The sequence below is a fragment of the Oryctolagus cuniculus genome, chromosome 18, assembly GCF_051225735.1.
Source record: "Oryctolagus cuniculus isolate XC-2025 breed Fujian yellow rabbit chromosome 18, ASM5122573v1, whole genome shotgun sequence".
Taxonomy (NCBI): domain Eukaryota; kingdom Metazoa; phylum Chordata; class Mammalia; order Lagomorpha; family Leporidae; genus Oryctolagus; species Oryctolagus cuniculus.
Window position 1 is genome coordinate 72,488,425 of NC_142884.1, and position 27,041 is coordinate 72,515,465.

General features: G+C 44.8%; 1 long non-coding RNA gene across 8 annotated transcripts in view; it reads right to left on the minus strand.

Moving 5' to 3' along the window:
- Window positions 1-27,041, minus strand: part of LOC149121028 (uncharacterized) — a 398,949-nt gene that overhangs the window by 339,323 nt on the left and 32,585 nt on the right. The window lies entirely within an intron of this gene.

Below are 27,041 nucleotides of genomic sequence, written 5' to 3' on the forward strand. Positions count from 1 at the left end.
TGATTAACACTTCAGCAAAACTATTATTTAAAAAAGAAAAAATGCACAAGGAGCTGGAGCTTGTCATCTGACTCCAAAGCAGAGACTCCCTTCTCCATACTAGGCGCCTCTCTTAGGCACATGAGGGCCAGTGGGCTCTTGGCTTCCTACTCAAGTCTCCTATTCTGGGAGCTGGGATGTCTGTGAAGGACAAAATGCCCCCTACCAACCCTTGACACAAATTCATCAAGAAGGTTTCACTCTAGGAATTTCAGCTTTGAGTATCTCAGTAATGAATCTGTTTGGGCTCTGTCCCTTGAAATAATAACAATAGGATGATGACAATGATGATGACGATGACCTGCACCTTCAGTAAAGTCTCTATTGTGACTTACAAAGGAACTCCACAATTCAGCATTTGTAGTATAAAAATTTTTAACTGATAGGATCTTGCAATGATTTTTGTCTATGACAAATAGCACAAAGCTAATTTCTCACCAAAAAAAAAAAAAAATACCACAAAATTTATCCAGCATTATCCTGCCCTATCCCATTCAGCTTATCCAACATCTGGAAAAGCCCTTGGTAAGAACAGGTAGATTCTACCTAAGATCCTATCATAGAGGGAATGAAAAAGAACCAACGTTTTCTGAGAACATAAAGGGAGTTTTCAGGACCACTTTTTTTTTTTTTTTCATTTTTTTGACAGGCAGAGTGGACAGTGAGAGAGAAAGAGACAGAGAGAAAGGTCTTCCTTTTCCGTTGGTTCACCTCTCATCGCCTGCTGCAGCTGGCGCACTGCGCCAATCCGAAGCCAGGAGCCAGGTGCTTCTCCTGGTCTCCCATGTGGGTGCAGGGCCCAAGTACTTGGGCCATCTTCCACTGCACTCCCAGGCCACAGCAGAGAGCTGGACTGGAAGAGGAGCAACAGAGACAGAATCCGGCGCCCCGACTGGGACTAGAACCCAGTGTGCCGGCGCCCCTAGGTGGAGGATTAGCCTATTGAGCCACGGCACCGGCCAGGACCACTTTTGAATGTAATCTATGGGCATGTGGGCTCCCTTGTGCATCTTCCTGTAGGACTGGCCATTGGAAGGTGACAAAATCTGACTTTGGAAACTTAAACGAGGATGAATAAACAAGCAATTACTTAGTTAATTTTTTAAGATGTAGTAGACAGGTTTTTATTACAGTCATAACTTCATTTTTAAAATCTTCAGATATTTCTATTTCTCCCCCAAAGTTCCACAGCAGCAAAATGTTCTGGGTATCCCTTTTTGATTTAGACTTTATTACAAACATTTCATGTATAATCTTTAAGAAAGAGTGTATGAATATTATCATATATTTTACAGATGAAGAAACTAAGGTTGAAAGTAGTAAAATGATTTGCTAAAGGTTATGTAGTAAGCGGAGATAAAGGAACAGTAACGCACCATGATTTGATAAGTCTCTAACATCTCTTTGCACAATACGTTCATTACCCATCCCTTTTAGCCCCTATTCCTCATTTTACACTACAGAGAAACCGATATGTGTTAAGAATTTCCAGAATTTTAATCACCAGGTTTAATTTCAAGATTAAAATTCACACTACAAACTCATGGAGGAGGGATGTATGCACATCCTTATATAAACATCTTTTCTGGGGTTGGCGCTGTGGCCCATCGGGTTAACACCCTGGCCTGAAGCACCAGCATCCCATATGGGCACCAGTTTGAGACCGGCTGCTCCACTTCCAATCCAGCTCTCTGCTGTGGCCTGGGAAAGCAGAAAATGGTCCAAGTCCTTGGGCCCGTGCACCCATGTTGGAGATCCAGAGGAAGCTCCTGACTTCAGCTTGGTGCAGCTCCGGCCGTTGCAGCCAACTGGGGAATGAACCATCAGATTGAAGACCTCTCTCACTCTCTCTACCTCTCCTCTCTCGGTGTAACTCTGACTTTCAAATAAATGGATAAATCTTTTTAAAAAAATCTTCTCTATACTTAATGCTAGAAAGAAGTATAGAAATGAGAGACCTGAAAACTTTAGGACCAAAGAAATGTTAAAATCACTGGAAAACATAAGCTCATATTTTCCCAAGTGATGAAACAGTTCCAAGAAAAGATAAACAAAAACTCTGTGATATACAGTAGCCGGAAACTACCTTCTAGGGCAGGGTTGCTAATCTGAGTCCTGAATGATGACTAGTACTTGGAACGGTACCTGGGCCACCAACAGATTAACCAAACAGTGTGGCACTGACCTTTGGAACTTCCACCAGGTGCTTTTTATTCTTCCTCATGGGGACTGTGGTGGAAGGAAGGTGAATTTTTGCCACTCTCTGCATAGGGAAAGTGGGAGTTGTGATGAATTTACTTCTGAGGGAGTCATGCGGATCAGACACTCTGGCCACTTCCTTTCCGAGCCTTCCCCATTAGAGGTTGACTGTTTGAGCGGGTTGTCTCGAGTAGAGGACGTCTACTGGCTGCTGCTCATGTGTCTCAACAGCAGGCACCTAGCTCCACCCTCACACAACCCTAAATCACGGGTTTCAACTGGGGGAATTTTGTTCCCAGGTGACAACTGCTTCTGTCTGGAGACATCTGAGGTGGTTACAACTTTCAGGCACCAAGCGGGTAAAGGATTGGGGATGCTCTTAACATCCCATATCATATAAGACAGCCTATGACAATAAAGAATTATCAAACCCCAAACCCAGTATTGCTGAGATTGAGAAACCCTGTCCAGAAAGGACGTACTCTTGGTTCTTCCTCCAGTCTCTGCTGAGGCCAAGCAATGTTCCCCCTGTGGGAAGAAATCCAACCTGCCAATTTGCCTTCTTCTACCCTCTCTGATCATCGAGGACTGGGCTTCCCAAGCCAACTCCATCTTGGTATCTGAAAGCATTATGTCATGCTATTCTATTTCACTTGAATTATGATCATAATATCACCCCCTGTCTGTGTTGGGGACAAAATAAAAGATTCAGAAAGGAGGAAAAAAGTAGCTTTTCCAAAGTCTTCCAGCTGTCATAGGAGTCCTACATTTCATTTTGAACAGACTTCTGCCCACGTCCATTCTCCATGTTTTCCATTCTGTCTTTGTTTACACAGCACCCTTCACTCAAGAGACCACAGAATAACAGGGAAAGGGCAGTAGGACTTAGGTGGCACAATCTGGCATAGAACTCCAAAATGCTAGCACCAGGCTTAAGTCTGTCTTCCCAGCAAACCCATCGCCTATGAAACTGGGACTTGGGTGTCAGAGGAAATGAGGCAGAGATATTTCATTTGCAGTGAAAATTCTAGATCATTCCAAATCCAATGGCTGAGACACACTTTCAAGAGGGAACATATGGGTGCCTGTGAGCATGGAGGGTTTAGGAACTCAGGGAGAAAGACATTTTAGCCAAACCTCCTGGGGGAGTCCATCTGGTCTAGGCCTTGACAACCGACCCCATAAGGAGGTTACATGAGGCCTGAAAATGCCTGCAGCTCAGGACTTAACACTTGCATTGGCTCCCAGTCAGCTGATATCTTGATGGTGACCAAAGGGCCATCTCTGAGAAAGAAGACACAGCTCCATCTGAGGAGGTGACCCCAAGGGTCAAATCCACCTTTCACAGGTTGGGGAAGTACATGCACAAAACCCACAGGTGACCCTGCCTAGCTCCTGCGAAATGGAAGGTTGACAGTTCCAGGTTCCATTGAGTTCAGGGTGAAACACTGATGTATCCAAGGGCAACTCTCAGCAGCATTCCACTCCCACAAGCTGGCTGATATTAGCTTTCGCAGCATGGCTGTCCATGCTGTAAGTCATTAAGCCTCCGAAATCCCAAATTCCTTAGCCCTGCAAAACTTCATCTCTTATAGTAATGCGATCATTCTCTGAAATGCAACACTCTCTGGGAGGTGCACACTCACAGGTGAAAACTAAACTAGCACATTTCTCTGCGCATAGGAAGACAAAAAGGTGACAGAGGTGAAGGTGAAAGTTCTTAAACTTCTCATGTGAGGATTCATTTGTGTGCTTGCAATCTGTAAAGGTCTCCAAAGACAGACAGTTTCCAATACTTTTCAACACGTATAAATTAAAAATAAATCCATTAAATGGTAACATAAATTACAAAGTTCAGCTTTTAAGAATAATCATAATCTCCAAAACAATTTAGTGAATTGACTGGCATTGTTTAATTTTTTAACAAATCCCTTAAATATTTGGCTTAATAGAAAACAGCTACACTCTCTCAAATTAGCTCCTGAATTTGGTCTGTTATAATTTATTATTGTGGTTGAAGTATATGAAGAAAATCCAGACTCGCACAGATGTATGGGTAGAAAGGGGGAAAATATCTTAACAGCTTTTTCAGATAATTGTCAATTGTATTCTTTAATACTACCCCAAAACTCAGCAAGGGGTGTTTCTTCAAAGTTAGTTGCAGTGTGTAATCAGGAACTATGTTAATGGAAAAAAAAACTATTTTTTTGGTAAGTTACTCACTTAAAATTTTATTGGTCCAGGTGCCAGTTTTGTGGCATAGTGGAGAAAGCCTCGTCTGCAATGCCAGCATCCTATATGGGTGCTAGTTCGAATCCCAGCTCCTCCACTTCCAATACAGCTCCCTGCTATTGGCCTGGGAAAAGCAATGGAAGATGCTGGCCACTGCCACCCATGTGGGAGACCTAAAAGAAGCACCTGGCTCCTCAGGTCGTCTTGGCCAGCACCAGCCACTGCGGTCATCTGGGGAGTGAATCAGCAGGTGGAAGCTATCTCTCTCTCTCTCATTCTCTCCCTACCTGCCTCCAACTTTGACTTTCAAATAAATAAAATACATCTTTAAAAAAAATTTACTGGTCCATCCTGCACTTTGAGTGAATATTCTACCCAAGAATGTCTTGGTTGTATGGAAAATATGGATTCCCTGATTCATTAAGATTTTTCAAATATTTTCACATTTATCATATACAATAATTTTCAAACATATTAACACCAATAATCCCAAAGATGTTCAAGGATTAGGAAGTTGTCAAGCTCACAGCTCTAGATGCAAGTTCTTCAAAGTTTTAATTTTCTCTTGGAAGCTTGACATTTTGCATTGAAAACAGACACTTTCAATATTTCTTTTCAGAGACAGGCTCACTGTTCTAATTTTTAAGGAAATGTCTGCACAACACCCGAGACTGGACATTCATAACTGGTGTGTCTGTTGTTCTTCCAAGGAAAAATTACGTTCCACGAGAAACTGGTCATCTTAGCTCACAATGAAAACAATCACACAGTTGTCATGTTTCTCCTAGAGCCAAACACTGTATATTGCTAGGTGACAATGTGTTCTCTGTATTTCCCATTTTGTCCCACAAAATATTCCAAGATGTGAACTCGAGGATTCAGACTGAATGGAATTAACCATCTTTTCTACTTTATAAAAGGCGTTCTTGAAGGAACCTGGCTTTTCTTTTTCTTCACTGTGAGTACAGAAGAATGTGGTGGCCACCGCACAGCTGGACACTGATGCTTTGATTTCTGTGAAGCTACCAGCACCTATAACCCCCATTGCTCCTGCAGTATCAGGGCAACTGCCACCACAGTTACAGAGGCAAATAACATCTTGGTATCATCGAGAAAATAATTCTGACCTCAAGCACCTTCTCAAAGGGCCCTGGGAACTCACTGGGACCCACAGATCACACTTCGAGGCGCATGGACAAGGGAACTGTGGAGCCCTAGGAAGTGCCACTGACCTCAGTCCAGCTGAGGCAATGGCCTGACCTTGGCTTCAAAGGGCTTGCGGTAGACTTCTGGGATTCCAATTGTTATATTAGTCTCTATTTTTGTTTCATAAAGAGTATGCTAGTTGAAAACATGAAAGCAATGTAGATACATATGATGTTGACAGCAAAATGCATCTGTAATCATACCTGAGATCTGGGATTTTGATAGTTTATCCAAATTATTTTCTATGCACATGAGGTAGACAGGAAGGCATACAGCTAAGACATGGAATATATTTTACATTTGTACTTATTTTGTTACACAAATGAATTATGCCACATACGCTGGATCTTTGTTTTACTGCCATCATTTAACAGCACATTCATCTAATGACAGGACAGGTATTTCACCTATTATTTGATGAATGCAGACAAAGAATTGCACTTGCTGGAGAGATTTAAACACATTGCCACGTGTCCAGCCCCCAAATGTGAGGCCATGGCCCCTTGTTCTTCTGCGGTGGCAGCAGGGAGATGGTACCAAGGTCCTGCTGGGGTTGCCTCGGAGACGCAGTGCAGGTATATCCTACTGCATAAGCACCACCATCTCTTCCTCATCATGGCCGGGGAGCCAGTGTCCAGTCGCTGCTGTCAGAGTACCACAAACCTCATGGCTTATACCTCAAACCTCAGCAAGTAACATAGATCTGTTCCTGAAAATTCTGGTGGTTAGGAGTCCGAAATTAGTCTGTGAGGCCTGAAATCAAGGTGTCAACAGGGCTGCATTCCTTCCAGAAGCTTCAGGAGAATACTCATTCCCTTACTTTTTCCAAATTCCAGAGGCCACATACACTCCTATGTGATGGCTCCCTCCGTTATCATCAAAGTGCTTCATTCCAACCTCTGCTTCTATACTCACAGGTCCATTTCCTTTGTCTCATCCTCTTATCTCTCAGAAATATCCATATGATCCAGTCTACCTGGATAATCCAGAATATTAACCACATATGGAAAGTCTCTTTGCCAGACAGTCACAGGTTTCAGGGATTAGGCTGCAGACATCTGTGGGCATCTTTATTCTTGTTCCAGATTCTTTAAGGACATTGTGCTAATGGAACAAATAGGGAACCTCCTCAGACCACAAACCAATTTAAAGAAAAGAACTCAGGGAGTAGAAAACCTGGAAGCAGACAAGAGAGGCTGACTAGACCTAGATCTTACCTCACTCTCTCTCCCTCTCTCTCTCGTTGGGGCCTCGGATTTCTGCTCGTTCCAAAAGAACTCAGGTTCCCTTCCTCCATGACATGTTTCCACCCTGCCACCCTCGCCCAGGCTCCTCCTCTCTTCTGAGCTCCCAAGTCATTCTGTGCTTCTCCTGTTAAGTATTTAGTCCTGGGGCTCACCACCTCGGTTTAGGCTTCTGTGTTTCCTAACTGTGTGGCTGTGGGTGAGGAATTTCACTTCCTCAAGCTTGAGATTCCTTAGATGTAAAATAATGATCATTCTTGCCTTGGAAAAGCATGGTGAGAAATGAACAGGAAAACAAAGGCAAAGGTTTGCACACTGTCCATACTTTATAGGGACTCATTAAGTGCAGTGACTATTTTACTGTTATTATCAGAGTGATTATCAAGCCTTGTATTGCTTTGTCTGTTTACTTTTCCTCCTCCATTTTTCAACTCTAAAGTTCCTTAAGAACAAAGACCTGAATCAATGGATTTCATCTCTGTACATACTAGAAGTAATGCCAGAAAATTCAAATCTCTTTTCTCTCTTCAGGGACAGGAAAATACATATTGGACTCACATATTTACACATCAAGCATTTCTGGGGCCCCTGCAGTCTACTGGTCTCTGTCCCTGGTGCTCAGGACACAAGTGGGCAGTCCCTGCCCTCAAACTGCTGAAAGGGATGTTTTACAGGCACAGCTGAGAGCCACTTTGGAAGCCAGAAGAGGAGAAATCAACTACAATCTTTGGGAAGCAGACAGGAAGCGGGTATCAAGGAAGCTTTCACAGATGCCGTGATACTGAAGGTGGATCTGATAGGACTAGAGCATGTTGGCAACAGAGTAGGAGAGAAGCAAGGCTGCTGAGAACATAGTCTTACGTACACTGGGCAGGTGTGACTCACATGTTTCAGTAAGAGTGAGGAGAGGGGTGGCAGAGAGGACAGAGGTAAGAGATAAGGTAGAAGAGGCAACTGGGCCATATAACCAAAGGTCATGGCACCCAGTAATAAGGGTGCTGACCTTTATACTGAGAGCAACAGAAACCAGTGGAAGGTTTCTGGCAGGTCAGGGTGATCAGAGATTCTTTGAGAAATCTCCCGTTGGTTATGATGCACAGATGACTTAAGAGAAGACCGATGGAGCAAGCACAGGAAAACCAACTGGGAGCTCACCGCATTCATCTGGATGAGAAGGGACAAGACGTGAACTACAGCAGGGGATGTGGGGTGGAGTGGACGCCTGGGAGAGCTGTTCAGGGCTGACCAGGTTATGAATCCTACATGCAGGCCTCAAGTCTTTCACCAGACAGGTCATTAGAACCATGCATTACAAATTAATCTTTAAAAATAAAAAGAGCAAGGGAAGAAAGTGTTGCCCGTGAATTCTTCCTCTGTCCTCTGAGTGTGGATTTGATGACTCTAGGTTTCCTCCGCAAAAGTCAATGAAACAATTAAATCTCTGCCCATTTTTCCTCGTCCTGATCTCAAACAGTGTTAAAAAGGCTTGCACTACACTTTTCACACCCAGGCCTGTTAATAATTCATGTGCTCATCTCTTCAGTTCTATTGCTCCTGCTGCTTAAACCCAGTGGAAATGTGGAGGTCCTCATTTGGTTTTCCAAATTCTACATCCTAACCATAGTTCTAACAGTCATCTCTAATCCAGTGAATGGGGAATGGTTAAGTTTTCTTTATCTTCCACCAGCACCCCAATTAGGAATAAAAAAACAATCTTTACTGATTTTGTCCCTTACGTTGTGACACATTCTGCTTGCCCTAGAGCACTCTGCCCATGCCACTGTGGCAGAGCTGGACCAGGGGACTCTGTTGTTGCTCAGGGTGTGGTCTGGGCCAGCAGCATCAGCTTCACACTGGAAATGGATTTCCCAGACTTGACACTGTTGATATTTGGGGCCAGAGAATTCTCTGTGGTGCAGGCTGTCTTGTGCATCAGAGGATGTGCAGCAACATCGCTGGCCTCTACTCCATAGATACATTCAGTGTCTCTGTATGTCAGGGGTGACAACCAACAATACCTCCAGACATCACTCAAGGTCCTCTGGGGCTCAACTCTTCCCAGCTGACACCTACCACCTATAGACCTTGTCCGAGTTGTAACTCTCCAGCCCTATCTCAGTGCCAGTGAGCCCAAATCTGCATTTTAACAGGAACAGGTGATGCATAGGAATGAAGATGCCGGGCTGGAAATAGGAAGATTCCAGGGAAAATTGATAACCATGAGGCAGAAAAGTTTGAAAGGGTAGATTCAAGGTATTTGAGGGGTAAATCAATGGCATGTGGTAGGAGGACACAGAAGGAAAAAAATAGAAGGAATAAAATAACCACTTATATGTAGGAGACAGTTGCACATGGCTGTTTGGAGACAGAAGCTTGGAATTCCATAGAAGTGTAGGTTATCGAGTGCCATGTCCTCTTCCTATTCATCACCCTGCTGCTTCTTAGCAATAATTTATTAAAATGTTTTGATATGTATCAGCCACATTGCAGCCTGTATCAGTTCTTCCCTTCCTTTTATGGTTAAATGATACCCTCTGCAGTGGAGACATCACACTTTGCTTACACATTCAATGTGGATGAACGTTTGGGTTGTTTCAGCCTTCTGACCAGTTGAATAGTGCTACTGTGAACATATGTATACATGTTCATGAGTGAGTCCTTTTTTTAAAGCTCCTTTGAATATATGAATATACCTAGGCTTGGAATTGCTGGGCCACATGGTAATTCTATGTTGCACTTTTTGAGAATCCTCCACCTATCTTCCACTATGGCTGTACCATTTTTCAGTCTGCCAACAATGTAAGAGGGTTCCCATTTCTCCACTGCTGCTTCATCAACAGCCCCTGTCTCTCCTCTTCCTACTCAGTGCCTGGAAAATTCAGCCTCGGTGCCCTTGAACTTAGCACAGGAGCTTTATTTACTTCCAATTAGCTCAGCCTGCAAATCAGCACTTCCTCCCAGCCTGTGTTCACCTTGACCAGCCATGGCCTCAACCCTATACATTTCCACAAACTGCCTTTATTTCCAGCAAACCTGGTAGAGTCAGGCACCCAACACCCTCACCCTTCAGCCCTTCTCACCCAGGAGGTACTCTCCTGAGGGGATATACGGTAGTGTGCTGATACACGCAGGTTGTAGCTTCTAAACCAGTTTCACCGATGGTTTTGGGCTCCCAGATTGGCTGTGCTGAGAAGCATCCCGAGACTGCATCTATGCTGACACCATGTGGGCTATGGAACTGGAAAGACAGCACTCACGTCCCACTTCAACAGCCTTCACCAGGTTTCTATACACCTGCTCATTCTGCATCAGCCCCATTTGCTCACCCATGCTTACTCAGGATTCCGTCTATGGAGTCTTCTCTCCCCCAGCTCAGCACAATCTCCCCTCACCACTACTCATCCCTAGTATCTTTCTCCAAATGTTCTCAGCTAGATGCTGAAACTCCCCAATATTGCCTCAAACTGCTCCTTTGGGGCTCTATGACAAAGAGTAATATAAGATCTTCCAAGCAGAGGAACAAAATCAAGCATTAAGGTAAAGATGAGCCCCGACATCCATCATCTCTTCCCCCAATGTGGCCACTGTACGCTGACACTGTGACCCAGAAGAGGGGTATCCTGGGTGCAACAGATCTCAGGGTCTCTGTTGCTCTTCTCCATTGTTAAGTCCTAGCATTGCAGACCACAGCCAGTGCACTGGCACAACAGACTGAGTAGCCAGAGTGGAGTGTGCTGACCCCTCTGCTCTGCTCTGCACTGCTGGGAGGAGCGGAGTGGAGTGTGCTGACGCCTCTGCTCTGCTCTGCACTGCTGGGAGGAGCAGAGTGGAGTGTGCTGACCCCTCTGCTCTGCACTGCTGGGAGGAGCGGAGTGGAGTGTGCTGAGAAGCAGGGATGAGCTAAAGGCAGGCATCTGGAAATCCGTGCTCTCCTTCCCCAAGTGCAACCTCTGCATCCCTCTCCCAGACTAGTTCACAAATGTTTCCCCACTGCTAGTCACATGGTTCCCATGCCCCCAGCCTGCAGCCAGAGCCCTTGTCCCCAAACGGCACTGCCAGCTTTACCACTAAAAGGCTTCAATGCCTCTCTAATATCTAAATCAGGGTCTTGACCTGGATCTATACAGGCCCAGGTTCTCAGTGATCTCTGGACACAGAACAGCAAGCTATTTTGCTAACGCCCTAGAAAGTAAATATTTGAAGCTGTGCAGGTCATGACACTGTCTCTGCCACAACCTCTCAATTCTGCCTCTGGGCAAGAAAGCAGCCATAGGCAACGTGTAAATGAACGGTGGCCATGTTTCAATAAAACTTTATTTACAAAAACTCTGGCACTGGCTGGATTTGACTGACAGGCTGTAGTTCCCTACCTCTGTCCTCATCTGAGTGTACGTGAAAAATGAGGTGCAATTCTACATTTCTGCTGGAGCAGGTGGGTATTCTCAGTGGACAACCCATTCGAGCTAGAGTGTAATATTCTAGAATGTAAGTTTAGAGGAGTCCTGAACTGTCTGCATTTGCCCAGCCACACATGGAATAAAATGAGTTGGCAAATTATTTTACTCACTGGGTTGAGACACAATAAACTGACACTTTTGCAGCATAAATACAATTAACTATCAGCCTTTTCATACATATGCCCAGCATTACTAAGTTTATAACTCTAATATATCTTGGACACACGTGTGATGAACTTGCTTTCTTGAAAGAAGTCCCATGTACTGGAATCCTAAATCTGAGTTCCAGTCTGAGCTCCGCCCTCAACTTCCACAGCAGTGAAATATGGATGACAGCACCTGTGTCACAGCACGGTGGAGAGGACTGCAGAGATGGTGCAGGCCAACAGCTGCCTGAGGCAGGGCACAGTTTGCTTGACCAATCAGAGTTCCCGTCATGGGTCCCTGCTGAGTACCACTTCACCATTCTCAGGAGCACAATGAGCCCCAATCTCATTTTAGGAGGGAACCTGAGACCCTGAGGTCTGAAAGGGTATCTTGGACCACCTGGTCTGCTCAAACAAAACACCATGATCTGGGTGGCTTATCAACAGGAATTCACTTCCCCCTCTCCACAGGCTGAGAAGTCCAGGGGTCAAGCCACCAGTGGATTCAGTATCTAGTGAGGGTCCACTTTCTAATTCAGACACACGTGTCTTCACACTGCATTCGCACATGGCAGAAGGCACAAATGAACTCCTGTGGGCACTTTTATTTGGGCACTAATCTCATCCCCAAGGGCTTAGCTGTCATGAGCCAATCACCACCTCAAAGACTCCACCTCCTTAAAGCACCCCCCTGGAGACTAGGATTTCAACATGTGAATTTTGGAGCAACACAAACATTCAGACCGCAGTGAGCAGATTCTCTGACATCAAACCTATGCATGTATCTGTGGAAGCAGAGTCATTTCCCACCTCTGTGTTGATACAGAGCCCCTGAACAGTGCAGGCACGCATGCCAAGACACAGATCTGGAATTCTAGTCACGTGACCATGTGGCAGTGAGCTTCCTGGTGGAGGAAGGAGCGAGTCGTCGCCACTGCCAGATCTCACGGAGCCGTATATCCACGCCGACGGAACAGCTCTGAGGGGCTGGCACCAGAACTCATCTTACTGTTAAAATGCAGCTTGGGCAGACAGTCCACAAGCCATTAAAGATCCTCTCTGGGAGTCTCGGGTCCCGTATTAAAAATGGATATTGAAAGTTAAAATGCCCTTTCCCAACACCACCAGTTACTTCTAAATGGGTGAATCCTTCTCTCCTGACACAGTAGATAGGCTTTTGCAGGCTCAGCCCTTTGGGAAAATGAGCACCCCAGAAGCCCCTGTGCAGGCTTTATTGTGAATCAGGTGTAGAAATCAGATGGCGCTCTCTTTGCCGCCTCCTGAAAACCTGCTGATTTATGATAGCAGGGAGAGATTGCATTGCAAGGTTGAAATCGGTGGCTCAAAGCTCTCTCTCCCTTTCCTCTGTTCCCCATAACACTTTGCAAAACTCGGAGAACGGTCCCGGCACTAAAAATGGGAAAATAAATAGCTCTGAATGGGTGTTTGAGGAAAGCTAACCATTTTCTCAACTGTGAAGATGACAGAAGTGCTGAGGATAGGAACGACTGAAGGGAAGAGAACAGATGATAATAGTTAAGTCCATGTCTCATCCTTCCATGGTGCTGGACAAGCAAAGCAAGACTGAGGCAAGGCTGCTTGATGCTAGCTAATATCCACTGTTTCCTTTCTAAGCAAATGTCACTCTAATAGACCGTTTTCCCAGCCTCCCTTGCAGCTAAAGATAGTCAGGTGGCAATGAACTATCAGCAGCAGCTGATAAAATGATCTTTAAAAAGAAGAGGCATGCCCGCCCACCTATACTTTGCTGTGACCTGGAATGCACACATAACAGCTAGAAGTTGAACAGTCATCTTAGACCATGAGAAACAGCAGAACAGCAAGGTAGCTGGAGCCTATGTAGCTAAGGACTTCATTAAGCTGCTATATCAACCTTACTTTACATACCCTATTATTCTTTTGATTAGGAGAATATAGCTCTTGTGTTTAAACCTCTACATAAGTTTCTATTACATGAAGCCAAACTTGGTTGTAGTGATACAAGTAGCAAATGTATAGGTTTGCTTAGAGCCTTGCAAAACTAACATGAGCACACAGTGCTTAAAAGGAACACAAATATAAGATTCTTCCTCTCATTCTCTTTCTTTCAAATGCATACATGTGTATACACCCATGCGCACTCCACTTCAAAGTGAAATTGTTCATCAAAAGTCCATTGTGCATAAAAGGAAAATGTGAAATGTTTTCTTATTTTGGATGAAAATTCAAAGAACAAAGCTTGTTATTACACAAGGGAGAGTGTGGGTCTTGTCAGCCTGGGTCATCCTAATTAGTTTTAGTTTAAACTTTGACTTTAGGCTCCTAGAATACCAACTAGTCTAGCATGATATAAAGGATTTCCCACTTGGCTTTTATACTTGTATGTCAAAACTCAAGTTCAAAGCAAAACTCTTGATTTAACTTGAAATCCAGATTCTCCTGTAGTTATCTTCATCCCTGTAATGAGCATCACCCTGCCCAGCATCACACTGGCCCATCTCTCAGGAGGCCCCTTTACCCCTCTCTTTCCCTGCTGTCATGTCATTCACGAGTCCCCTTTGCGTTGCCTCCAATGCCTCTCATAAGCCCTTCCAACTGTTCTCTGCACACACCCCACTGCATATCACCTGCTGCCAGGATTTCTCCCTATGACTCCACTGTAGCTCCTTGACAGGCATGCTTGATTCTGATCTTATTGCCCTAAAGAGCCATCTAGATAATCTTTTTTAAAAAATGAACGTCAGATCATATAACAGATCTGATGAAAACCTTCCAGAGGCTTTCTAACACAGTTTAGTATAAAATCATTCCCCCTAAACCCACTCTTTTCCCAACATCTTCTTCTACCTCTCTCTCCTTTGGTTCCCTGGTTCCTGTCCTGTGGTTTTATTTAATTATTTTTTTCAAATACACCAAGTTCACTCCTGCATTGGGACTTTTTAATCTACTATTCGTCTCTGAAAATTTCCCCTCACATATCTTTGTATGCTGTCATCCTCAATACTCAGATTTCAGCTGTCACTGCCTCCTACCTCAGTCTCTTATCACATCACTGTGTTTCTAGCAACAACATAACACATGCGCATCCCTGATATTCGAGGGTTTATTGGAAATTCCCCCTGAACTGACGCTCTATAGGAAGAGGGGCCTCTTGTTCTGTGTTCACAAACATAACCTCTGTGCTTGCCATATAGTGCATGCTTAGATGGGTGAGTTAATTGCCCATACGAATGGAAACATTAAAATTAGCAGAGTTTATCTGACTCAGCTACTGAAGTCAATATTACTAATACATATTAAATTTAAAGTGAATCCAAACTGAATTGCTAAGATTAAGCCGTTCATTGAGTATTCCAGATCCTAATAAGCTCCCCCATCCTCTTACTCCACGTTACTCCCTAGCACACACTGGGAGTACACAGTCATTTCGTTAGCTAAACAAGCTGAGAAAGGGCTAAATTAAGCATCGATAAGAGGTGGGGGTTTTTAGAGAGCAATAAAAATATTCCTCTGTTGACATTCATACCCCTTATCCCTCTCTCTATTGGCAGATGATAAGGTTGTTAAGAGATTATTGAACCACTGTAACCATCTACAGTTGATGGGCAAAGCTTTGCTCTAATTAAACAGATTGCAGAGATACAAGTTAGCTAAGGGGTTTCATTTCCAATGTTTGGCAGCCATAACTAAGATAGAATTTCTCCAGCTTTATTGGTCTTTGCAGAAGAATGTGCCAAGTGCAGTTCACTTCTGGATGTGCAGGTTACCCCACACACTTGCACACACCCAGCTATGAAGCCTTCTGAGCACAGCAAATAGAAGCACAGACAAAACCTGATGCTAAGCTTGGCAAGGCAGAACAACTGAAATATGCTAATACTTTTATTGAACAGGAAACCTGTGAGTTAAATAGTAATTAGGCTAATAAACCAGCTCTTATTTTCTTCACTGAACCAAAAGAGCTTAGATGAATTTTCTTATTGGGAACTCGCTGTTTATCAATGCTTTTCCACAGTATTTTTAAAAAAGCAAAGACAGGCGCATGGTTTAACAACTCAGAAGATCACCCAATCAGGAGCCAGGTAGTTCTGACTTCAAATCCCAATATAACCCCTTGTAACCCATTTAGTTATAGGTAAACTACCAAAGCATTTTAATCTTGCATGTTCTCATCTTGTGCCACAAGGATGAGAAATACTCCTGGCTTCAGAAGATGCTGGAAGCAATAAAATGAGGTGCTACCAAGCACAAGGCAGTTTGCCAAGTGCAGAGCCTTAACAAGATTTGCAGCACACTTTCCTCCTTTCCTTTTATACCAATCTTTATTCTTATTGAAGCTCCGATTCTAGCTTTCATCGGTGATGATGATCATTCAGTTTAACAGATATAGATAGAACTGTCCTGTAGTTGTAGTATGGTAGTTTCAGATGTTTCGCTTGGAAATGGTTTGGTTTCTCCACATGGGTTTTAACTTGAGTTGGTGATCTCTCTTGCAATAAAATGTCAGGACTTCACAATGTTCTCAGAAATGAAATTAAAGGTAAGTTTATTTAGGTGTAGAAAATTTTGACATCCATGCATTGTTCTGCTTGTTTTGTTTTTCACAATATGCCTTTTCCATTAACACTTCTTTTTTTTTTTGAGAGGAAGAGACAAAAAGTACTCCCATCGACCAGTTCACTCCCTCAACATCCAGAACAACCAGGGCAAGGCAGGGTCTAAAGCCAGAAGCCAAGAACTCAAACAAGGTCTCCCATGTGGTGACTGGAATCCAGTCACTTGAACCATCAGTACTGCCTCCTGAGGTCTGCATTAGCAGGAAGCAGGACAGGAGACAGAGCTGGGCACTGAACTCACAAACTCAGAGTGATACATCAGCACTTGAATTGGTGTCTTAATTGCTGGGCTAAATTCTTGCCCCTCAATGATCTTTTCTGAAGACCACTTGCATCCATGGCTTCCTATTTGTTTTGTGTGTGACAAAATAAACATATTTTCATTCCATGTTCCATGAACTTTTCTAAGTACCTTTAGTACTTTTGGGTAAGTCCCTCATATAGCTCATAAGAGCCTGGAATAATATAAATTCTGCCAACCTTCTCTACTGTGGTTCGCATATCAAATTCCCATCATCTTCTTGTGCTCAACAATCCACACTCAACAACCTGCTTTATGTTCTTTGCACACTTCAACATTCCTTTGAATTTTATATGTCTGGCTTCTTCTGATCCCCTAGCCTCAACTCAAAGCCCACCAGCTCAGAGAGGGGGAAGATTCATCACCACTCAGTCTAAATTTTCTCCCATCACTCTCTCCTGTCACCTTATCTATATCCAGGAGGGCATGCAGTTAAAACACAAAGCTTTCTTCTTAGGTCTGCATGCTGTTTTACATATGTCTCCCTTTCCTGAGGGCAGGGATTTTACCTGGTTCTCTTCAATGAGTAGGTTCCTAATAAGTACTTAATAAATAAGCAGGTGAATAAATTAGCTTGTAGGATCATTGTTTTGCTTTGCTTTCCCTCTAAATGACAAGATATGGATTTGGATGCAGCTGGTTTACTCCCAGAGTGACTGCATGAAAAACCAGCTAGAAAAGGGAGAATGAGACAGACAAGAAAAGGAAACTTAGAAAAAGTGAATTTTAAGCTTGTTCCCACCCTCAGCAACTGTAGATCATAGAAGAATAGCCTAGTGGACATCCATATTCCCCATACCCAACCCAAGAGAGGTGTTTCTGCAGCTGTCCACCAATTCTTAAGTTACTGATAGATACAGACTAATTCCTAAGCATTTCCTACTTGCTTCAAAAGTCAGACAGTGGATTCCTGTGGCCAAAGAAAACTCTCAAAACAATCCCAAGGGCTGGCAGTTGGAAATCAGACAGGGTGTAGATCAAAGTGCTAAGCTCCAAGGGTATATTTGAAAGTGACCCAACTACTGAAACAAAACGCAGGACACACCAGCCAGCATTGAAAATAGGGGCCATCCGATCAAACTCCTGAACCATACTGCAAACACACACAAAGGGCACAGAGAGGGAACACACACACCAGACATGCACTGCCGCTAACTTTTTTGCTGTCTTCCCAAATGACACCTTGAGCAAAACATCACCCAAGGAAATAAAATCTCTCTGGTTGCCGTTAAAGAGTAAGAGTGACAGCCACATGTAGTTAAGTACTACTTCAAGGACATCTATTCAAAAACGTCAAAACTCTCCAGCAGTGGTCTGGAGAATGACTCTTACTCAGGAATCAACATGACTCTGGAAAAACCAGTATCACATTAACAAGGTTTATGCTGCAAATTATTTTCTACAAAGAGCTTTTAAGTCGGTGATGAGCAAAAGTCGCCTTCAAAATTTCATGTCAACATTCAAACACTAGATTGAGTTTCTCCTTTCCAGTTTCCTTCAGATAATTATGTTCCTGGATTAAATGATATTTCTTTAAATTCAATTGCATCCCATAGCCATATGTTTATTTTATTTGGATGAGAGAGAAAGGTGTCTTAATTTCTCATAATAAGAGCCTTCGTAAAAGTTGGCACTTCAGTGGCATGGCAGTAATCAAAACTGAATTCTATACAAGAGGTAAATTATATTGCCTTCCAAATTAATTTGCAAATGGTCACAATACTAATAAAATGCAGGCAAGGCTATGATTTCCCTTTTGCAAAAGTTCAGCCCCTCAATAACTAGGAGAAGCAAAATCGCTGACGGGCACCATGTCAGCCGTGCATTACGTGACAGGAAGCCTGAGTTTAGCGCAAGATGTGAAATGCAAGTTGTGGAGGTTACAGCATATCAAATTTGGAGGAACTCTGCCTCTCATTCTTGTCTGCAGCTTCCTTATGCTCTGAGGCTGACCCCGGATGATGCCAGCATCCAGTCCCAAATATGGGAAAGAAGACCTCATATAGGACATGGCTCTGTGGAACCACAAACCTAACCTCCATCTTGAGGAGGGACTTTGAGGCTGATTCTGTTCTCAGTATATTCTTTAATTTCCTTTCTGACAGATGGTTCTTTGAACCTACTTTGATGAATGAATGGGTCCCATACTAGACTATAGGCAACTTGAAGGCAAGGCTTTTGCAGACATGTTAGCTTTCTACTGCTGCTGTACCAAAGAGAAACTTAGTGGCTAAAAGCAATGAAAAATTTCCTGCAGTTCTTCAGGTCGCAGGAGAATCCTTATCTTTTCCAGCCTCTTGAGGTACCTGCATTCGTCAGCTTGCAATTCCAGTCACTATGGCCTCTGCTTCCATTTTACGAACTCTTTTTCCTTCTTTGACCTTCCTGACTCCCTTCTATAAGAACCCTTGTCTTTGGGCCCAACTGCATAATCTGTAATCATCTTCCCATTTCAAAACCCTTAGTCAGGTCTGAGAAGTCCCTTTTCCAAGTCAGGCAACATTCATAGGTTCTGAGAATGAGGTAACTTTTGGGAGCACTGTTTAGCTCACCACAGAAGTAATCATCAGTGTGCCCCAAGCACCTGGTCCAGAAAAACCTTACCCAGGTAACATGAAATCACAGGAAAATGGTAATATGGTGAAGGAATTCACAGCATGAGCTTTGTGAAGGAAATGAGGCAGATCTGGTTGTCAATCTGGGATCTACTGTTAACAGACCAGCCCCCTGAACTCCGTGAAGCCTAGCTTTTCTAACCTGCATAACAGGACAGTCACTATTACCCACCCTGACTGGTTGATAAGTTAGGTAATTCCTGTTCAGAGTTCTGCCTGGGGCTTGCTACACTCAGAGCTCAGTGAGCTATCACGGAGACATGGAAATAAACCGGGAGTCAATAAATGTTTTCTGTAAAGGACTAGATGGCAAATGCTTTCAGTTTTGAAGGCCGTTAAGTCCCTGCAACAGCTACACCACTGTGTCACGGCAGAACACAGCAGTAGTAGCAAACAGGCAAAGCTACATTCCAATGAGGCTTGAACTGTGAACATTCAAATTTGAATTTCATGTAGTTTCCAAGTATCATGAGACTTTTTTCTTTAGACTTTCCCCCCAGCCATTTAACATGTAAAACACCCCTAACTCATGGGCCACTCAAAAACAAGAAGTTGATTAGATGTGGTCCACCAGTCATGAGTTACGAAACTCTGGGTGATCACCCTCAGAAGACTTAACCTCACCCAATGAGAAACATGTACCTCCCATGGAAACTGTGGAGATGAAAATGAACTAATAACATAAGATAGTGCCCAGCGTGGCCTCTGTCACATAGTAGGCACTCAAGCAAGTGTGGGTTCTTACCCATCACCACACACTCTGGAGAAAGAGTTTGGCTCTGAACTGACCTGCTTCTGAAGAGGCCTTTTCCCTCTTAACAGCACACCAGACCCGGGGATTTACCCAAGGCCTGCCTAAATCTGGAGCAGCAGTGGCTCGGGATGATTCTGCACACTGCATTCACCTCACCCAAACTGGAGCCGGTACGGGGAAGAACACATCTGTTATGGTATTCCTTCCAGTGCACCCCTCCTACCAGGGCTGAGGTTGGTGAGGAAGACCTGGGGTTGCATGCAAGGTTGACTGCCGTTATGTTGAGGGTTAGGGATTTCTCAACTCCCCAACAGTAAAAGAAGAAAGCAAATGTGTAACACCTTGCACATCCAATCCCCACAGTCCCCCACCCCACATAACAGAACCTTTCTCCCTGCAACACCCACTGCAGTGAACAGAAGCACGCAGTGATAAAACACCAGCTAAGCGCTTACATCATTTTACAATCAAGCATCTCCAAATCTGTTTATCTGATCAGCCCCAAATTCTGTCAGAGCGTTGACATGTGCATTTCTAAATAATTTCAGGATGTCAACCTGAATAGACCCGCAGAATCGGAAAGTTAATTATCTTTGACAACTTTGCCAGCTAATTTCCTATTTATATGTACCAAACCGGGGGCCTCTTTCATCCCCTCTTGTCACAAAGGATTTATCAATCAAATCAAGGCCTAAAATTGTCTGCCAAGGCATTCCAGCTTCCCAAAGGGGCGTTTATCTGTTTGAAATCTCGCCGACTATCCAATGACAGTGAAGCTGACATGAAACAGAAGAAGAGCTGCTTCCTTTCTGTGTGAGGCTCTGCAGTCGAGGGCGCTGCCGGCCAGCCACCCCCGCCAGCCCTCAGCTCGGCACCCCTACCCTCTCTTGCTCCTCTGCCCTTTATCTGGCTGTACTTGTCATGCCCCAATTTCCAAAATGACACCAGCCTCACTTCTGGATTTCATCTGACAGATTCCACCGAACACCAGAGCCCTGCCTGTCTGAGCCAATCCTCTGACCGCACTCGGGACAATGCACCCTGGGAAACCCAGGCCGGCGCTGACAGATGGTTTGATGGTGGCAGTTGGGGCTGCTGTTGTCACCGCTTCTCTCTGACGGTTCGTCATGTTCAACTTAACGGCCATTTCTGCTGCCAAGTTCTGCTGCTGCTTTACAAGACTCCAGCAGGCCTGGCTGAACAAGGCAGGGGCCAGCATGGGTTATGGGAGGACTGCCTGTGAGGCTGTTACTGGCTCATCCCAACCATGCTCAACAGGTCACTTTCTCTCTCTCTCCTCTCTCTCTGCCTCCCTCTCCATTAGGTTTTCATGTAGATCAGCTGACTTTCATCAATGAGTTCATCAAACTCAGCCTCTATCATCTATGGCACTAGACTCATGACACTATTTTCCATCTCAAAACTTTAGAGATGGCCCCAAAACAGACAAACTCTCACTGCCTGAAACCACAGCTTCCCCTCTGACAGACTCATTGTGGGAGGGATGCCTATGATCACACACGTCACTAATATCGCACCGTATTTGCAGTACTCGATTTCTAGCTTTTCCCTCAAAAGAGGTGAAATCAGAATCAAACCACAGTCCATGGTGCTGGCCAGAATGCTGCTTTCAGTTGAAATGAAAAGTTAAGCAGCTGGACACACATGAAGCGAGAGGCTGTGTCAAGCAGACCTTGGAGTCACAGAACAGGTTGAGCACACACAAAGGCTACATGTGGCACAAATGATGACACAAGATTTGGGGCTTAAATTATGTAATTTCTTATCAATTTCATCTTGATCCTTTTGTACCTGGGATTCTGTATATAAAGTCACCTGACGGAGTTCATTTGGGTAAACCTTAGGATCTGGAAGCAGTCAAGTGGTGCATACAGTGAGGCAAACAAAGCTGTGCACATAACCTCTACAGCTACTGCCACATAAACTGAACTCTGTGCTGTGCTGTGCGTGTATATGGTATCTCGATATTAATCTTGGACAGTAGGTAAATATCTTCATAAATTAAGAGAAGATCTTCAGAAATTGGTCTAGATTCTTTTAGAATTCATCATCTAAAGTTTTATTTTTAAAGTTATAGGTTTGCAGAAGAACGAAGCAGAGAGTACAGTGAACTCCCATAGGCTTCCTCTCTTTTCTCACCTCCAGCTTCCCCTATTGTTAACATTCATTGTGGTACCTTTGTCACAAGTGATGAACCAACACTGACACATTACTATTCACTGAAACCCATAGTTGACATCAGGATTCACTCTTTGTGTTGTATAGTTCAATAGATTTTGAATAGTTTTTTTAATACTACTTTTTTTCTTACATTTTTCAGCACATAAGGACTCTTTACAACTTTTCCTTGTATACCAGTTATAAACAACAGGACCCTCTTTTTAGTTGCCTAAGGATTCATAACTGCAAGTGAACATGTCTGATAATTCAATCCAATTACAAATGCCCTGTGTAGTGGGTGCTGAGGATATGCAGCAGTGAAACACATAGAAGCAGTTCTCTCCTCATAGACAGGTGACTACGTGTATGTCAATACAAGTAGGAAGCCCCTCAAAAGGGCATGCCCAGAGGCAGTGAAAGCCTAGCACACAGAGTGGGTAGAATGAGAGCACTGATTTCTGAGCCTTAGCGGAGGCAAGAACTTGGATGTTTGGTTCACTTCGGAGCCACCTCTAGAGTCAGCTCCTGGTTTCCAGAGGGCTTTGTCTAATCCGCAGGCTGGCTCTGGTCCCCACGTCTAGTTTTCCTGGGTCCCACGCATCACAGAGGCCCCAGACTGGGAGGCCTCATGTCAGGCCTGTAGGGCCCAGGGCTGCTGCCTGTCACATCCCTCTCTGTGGGAGCGAAGCATTAGCTGCCTCGCTGCACTGACACCCTTTGTCTGGCAATGCTGAGCTGGCCAGTTTGTGCCCGGATTTATTTCAGTCACAAATTTCCTGAGTGGCAAGAACTAGATGGAGGGAAAGGAACATTCTGAGACCATTTGCCTTGTGTGGGGGGTTCCTAGGGCAGTTGTCACAAAGTACCGCAAACTGAGTGACTTAAAGGAACAAAAGTGTGTTCTCCAGAAGTCCAGAGTCCAGGGGGCCTACATCAAGGCATGAACACAGCCATGCTCCTGGCCTCTCTCCCAGCCAAGCCATCCCAGGGCCTAAAAACACCTCACTCCAGTCTCTCTGTGGTGTTATGTGGTCTTCACCCTGTCCAACTTTGTATTTCTACCAATTTTCCCACTTCTTATAAAGATGCCAGTCATTACCTGGAGGCCTACCCTAATCCAGCATGGCCTCAACCTCATTCAATCTGCAACAATGTCATTTCCAAATCAGACCACTATCACAAAATACCAAGAGTTACAGTATGAATGTATCTTTTTCTATGGGGTACACAATCAACCCATGGCAAGTGAATCCTCAAAGTTTGTTCAGAACTAGTTTCCCCAGCATGGAACTAAGTGGAAGGAAACCAGAAACAATTTATCACTGACTGATGACCAAGTCTCAGAGCGTAAGCAATGTCAAGTGCCACACACACAGGTGGTTTAAAGAAGGAAAAGCAGCATGTGGGGCTTCTATGGGGAGCTGGAATACAGAGTGCAGTGATTCCACTCAGCCTTAGGGAAAATCCCGTTCCCATCCCAAGTGAGTCCCAGATGTCAGATGACGCCTCCTGCTCTGTGCACGTCAATTATATATCACCCACCACCTGCTTCTTCCATCACCTACTTACTAAGTGGCTATATTTCTATATAATATATATGTTGGGCATGGGAGACAGAGCAGTGAGGGATATAAGGCCAAGTCCTCCTTATCCATAGAGCTCAGGTCCTATTAAAAGGAGACAAACCAAAAATGAGCAAGCACAAGTAAGGTAGAAGAAGAACCACTACTGTAGGGCATGGAGTACACTAGAGTGAGTCAGAGAGTGAGGGAGGTCCTTCCTTTTGAAGTTTGGCTAAGAATCAGGATGCCAGATAGACAAGGAATGTAGCAACGGACAGGTAAAGCAAAGTTGGCTGCTTTTATGCTTATTTGAGGGATGGGAATGACTTGTGCATGGTCAGGTGCTGATCTGGGGAGATATGTTAAAAAGCCAGAAAAGAGGGTTGGTATTGTGGTGCAAACTGTTAAGCCACTGCCTGCATCTCCCATCTAAGTGCTAGTTCAAGTCTCTGCTGCTCTGCTTCTAAAAAAACTCCTTGCTAACACACCAGAGAAAATTAATGATGGTCCAAGTGCTTAGGCCCTGCCACCCATATGGGAGACCAGGATGGAGCACCTGACTCCTAGCTTCAGCCTTACCCAGCCCTGGCAGTTGCATCCAATTTGAGCATGAACCAATGGACAGAACAACCCTCTCTCTATGTCTATCTCCTCCTTTTGTCCCTGACACTTAGTCTTTCAAATAAATAAATATTTTTTAAAAAAGAAAATTTTTTAAAAAGCTGAAAAAAAGAGCTATCAATGGCTGAAGGCACCAGAAGCAGTGAGATGTCCAGTGCTGCGGGAGATGGGAAGCAGATAAGAGGATACATGCAGTCCAGGTGGGGGGGGGGGGACATATGCAGGTGGGGAGGGGGGAGCATATACCTGCATGCTTCCAGACTGTGCACCGATCTCTGTGCACTGGGTACAAGCGCCTGTCTTCCAGCTGGAGTTGAGTCAGGATGTGGGGGAGTCACGAAGCTTTCCAACTGTCCTGAATTAGAGGTGAAAAGGTGGGGAGAGGAAGGAGACAGGGCCAGCCACGTGAAAGTTAGGTACCATGACTTGCCTGGAGCTACTAAATAAGGAACCCTTGAAAACACCCTGGTTTTCTTTCAAGAGCACTGAGTTTAAAATCTTGGCTCCAACACCACAGACAGGTCTTTTCTTTTACCCTCTCTGGGCTTCTGCTCCCCCAACTGTAGTCGGTGATAATGATATGCCAACCTCCCGGGACTGCTCTGATGTGAAGTGTTCAGAACAGTCCCTGGTGCACTATAGGGCTTACTTAGTACAGGTCACTTAGAGCACAGAGAATCTCACCTCCTCTGGTGCTCCCGTCACTCACTGCACGGCTGTGGAGTATCTAGTGCATGCCAGACCTCATTCCAGTTCCAAGATCAAGATAAATATGACACAATCCCTGCCTTTCATCTCCGAGTCGGAGGCCTCTGCCAACTCAGAGCACAAATGGGGAGCAAATGAGGGGACAGGAACAAGAACCGCACTGCAGGAACGAAAGACAGGCCCCGCGCCACCCTGAGGAAGGCTCTCCTCCCTCTTTTTCGGTATTAGCTGAAACGTGAGAAACCATTTTCAGGAAGCAAAAGGCACCCAGTCCAGCTTCTGTCAGCCACATCCTGCTTCCTGGCTTGAGTGGGTACAGCTCTTCACTGCCACGATGTCTAATTCTGCATCACGGCAAGATGGGGGCTGCCTCTCTCCCTGTGTCTGCCCATGGTGGCGCTTGGTCTGCAGGCCGCAGGCAGCAGTCAAGTGCTCCCCTTGGCAGACACTCAGATAACAAGCCAGCTGGATGTCCTGTGGGAGACTGCCTCGGACAAGGTCCACTTCAAAAAGTCAGTCCACAGACAAAACTCCATGCTCACTGATTCATGTCAGAGCCTATGTGCAAGGGACACTGATGGTTTGGCACAACTCTGCACGGTCTTCTTAATCATTCAGCTTTGGGGATTCACACCCCAGACCCACACTTCCCTTAGATGAACATGTTTAACAATGACCATGTTTCCCAGTGACTGCCCAATACAGGTCCAAGTGGACAACTAGTGTTTATGTGATGCTCTGACCCACCATGGAATTCTATGAGGGCTGGTGTGACTGCCCCATCTGCAAACCAGCAACTCAACTACCCACAGGCTCCATGAACCCATGCCTTGCTCACTTGTAAGATGGAGCTAACACTCTAATCTTTCCAAGCCTGGCTAAGAGGACACAGTGAGAAACTGCTTCAGGAAGAGGGGTGGAAGCAATCTGGAAACTCTCAGATGCTGGTAACTCTGGGGCAATGAAATGAAAATCAGAGAATTAGCTGCCTAAAACCCACCCCAAACAAGGCAGAAATCAATGTGCTCAAGAGTCTGACAAGCGGCAAATGGAAATAAACCTAGAAATACTGCAATGCAAAGCTCTCATCAGTCAAGAAAACTGACCCTGATGGGGTTAAGTATCAGGACCCAGGTCATCCTGCAGAAAGACAGCTCCACGCTGGATCTCTGGGCTCTCGGTCCCAGCCCTTTTCCACTGTGTTGGCACAGCCTTGTCCCTGCAAATATCTCAGAAGCTCCTGCTTTAGACATTCCTGCTGCCAAACTTCCAGGGTCCCTCCAATGGAAGCCACACAAAGACACTGGAGGTTTAGTGTCCGGTATCAACTGCTCTTATTCCAAGTCCTCCATGCTAGCCTTGACTTTGCTGCCTTTCCCTGTTATTCTGGTTCCTCATTGACAAAACATCCCAATGACCCCAACATGCTTCACAAACACCCTCAGTGTGCCTTTGTATCGTCTACAAGTGACAGTCTCTGCTGCAGTTCCAAACACTGTCTCACGACACCATGGCTTCTCAACCATGACACACTGGCATTCTGGTCTGATAATTTGTGATGAATTCTGGGGGCTACCCTGTGCATTGAGGGATCTTTAGCAGTATTCCTGGTCTCTCCAACAGAATGGCAACATTACCTACACCTTCCAGATGTGGCAGTCAAAATATCCCTAAGCATTGCCTAATGTCACCCAGAGGGGCACTGTCACCCCCGGTTAAGAACTGCTCAAGACTGGGACAGAGCACAGGACAAACAGCTCATCTGAGCAGAGCAACCTTGGAGCCCACTCTGCCCTGACCATCACTCTTCAGAACAGGGCCAGAGGTAAGCTTCTGACCATGACACCCTGTCTTGGTCCCATGGTTTTCATTATCCATGTCGTCATTGTTGCCTTTCAGAGCTTTGAGCAAGAAATAAACAAGTCTGAGGCAGGGGGAAGATGTTTGGCACTCTTCAACCCAGAGAGAAAAGCCTACATTAGGGGCCGGGTGCTGTGGCACAGCAGGTTAACACCCTGTCCTAAAGTGCCAGCATCCCATATGGGTGCCGGTTCGAGACCCGGTTGCTCCACTTCCAATCTAGCTCTCTGCTATAGCCTGTAGAAGCAGAAGATGGCTCACACCCACGTGGGAGACCCTGAAGAAGCTCCTGGCTTCGGA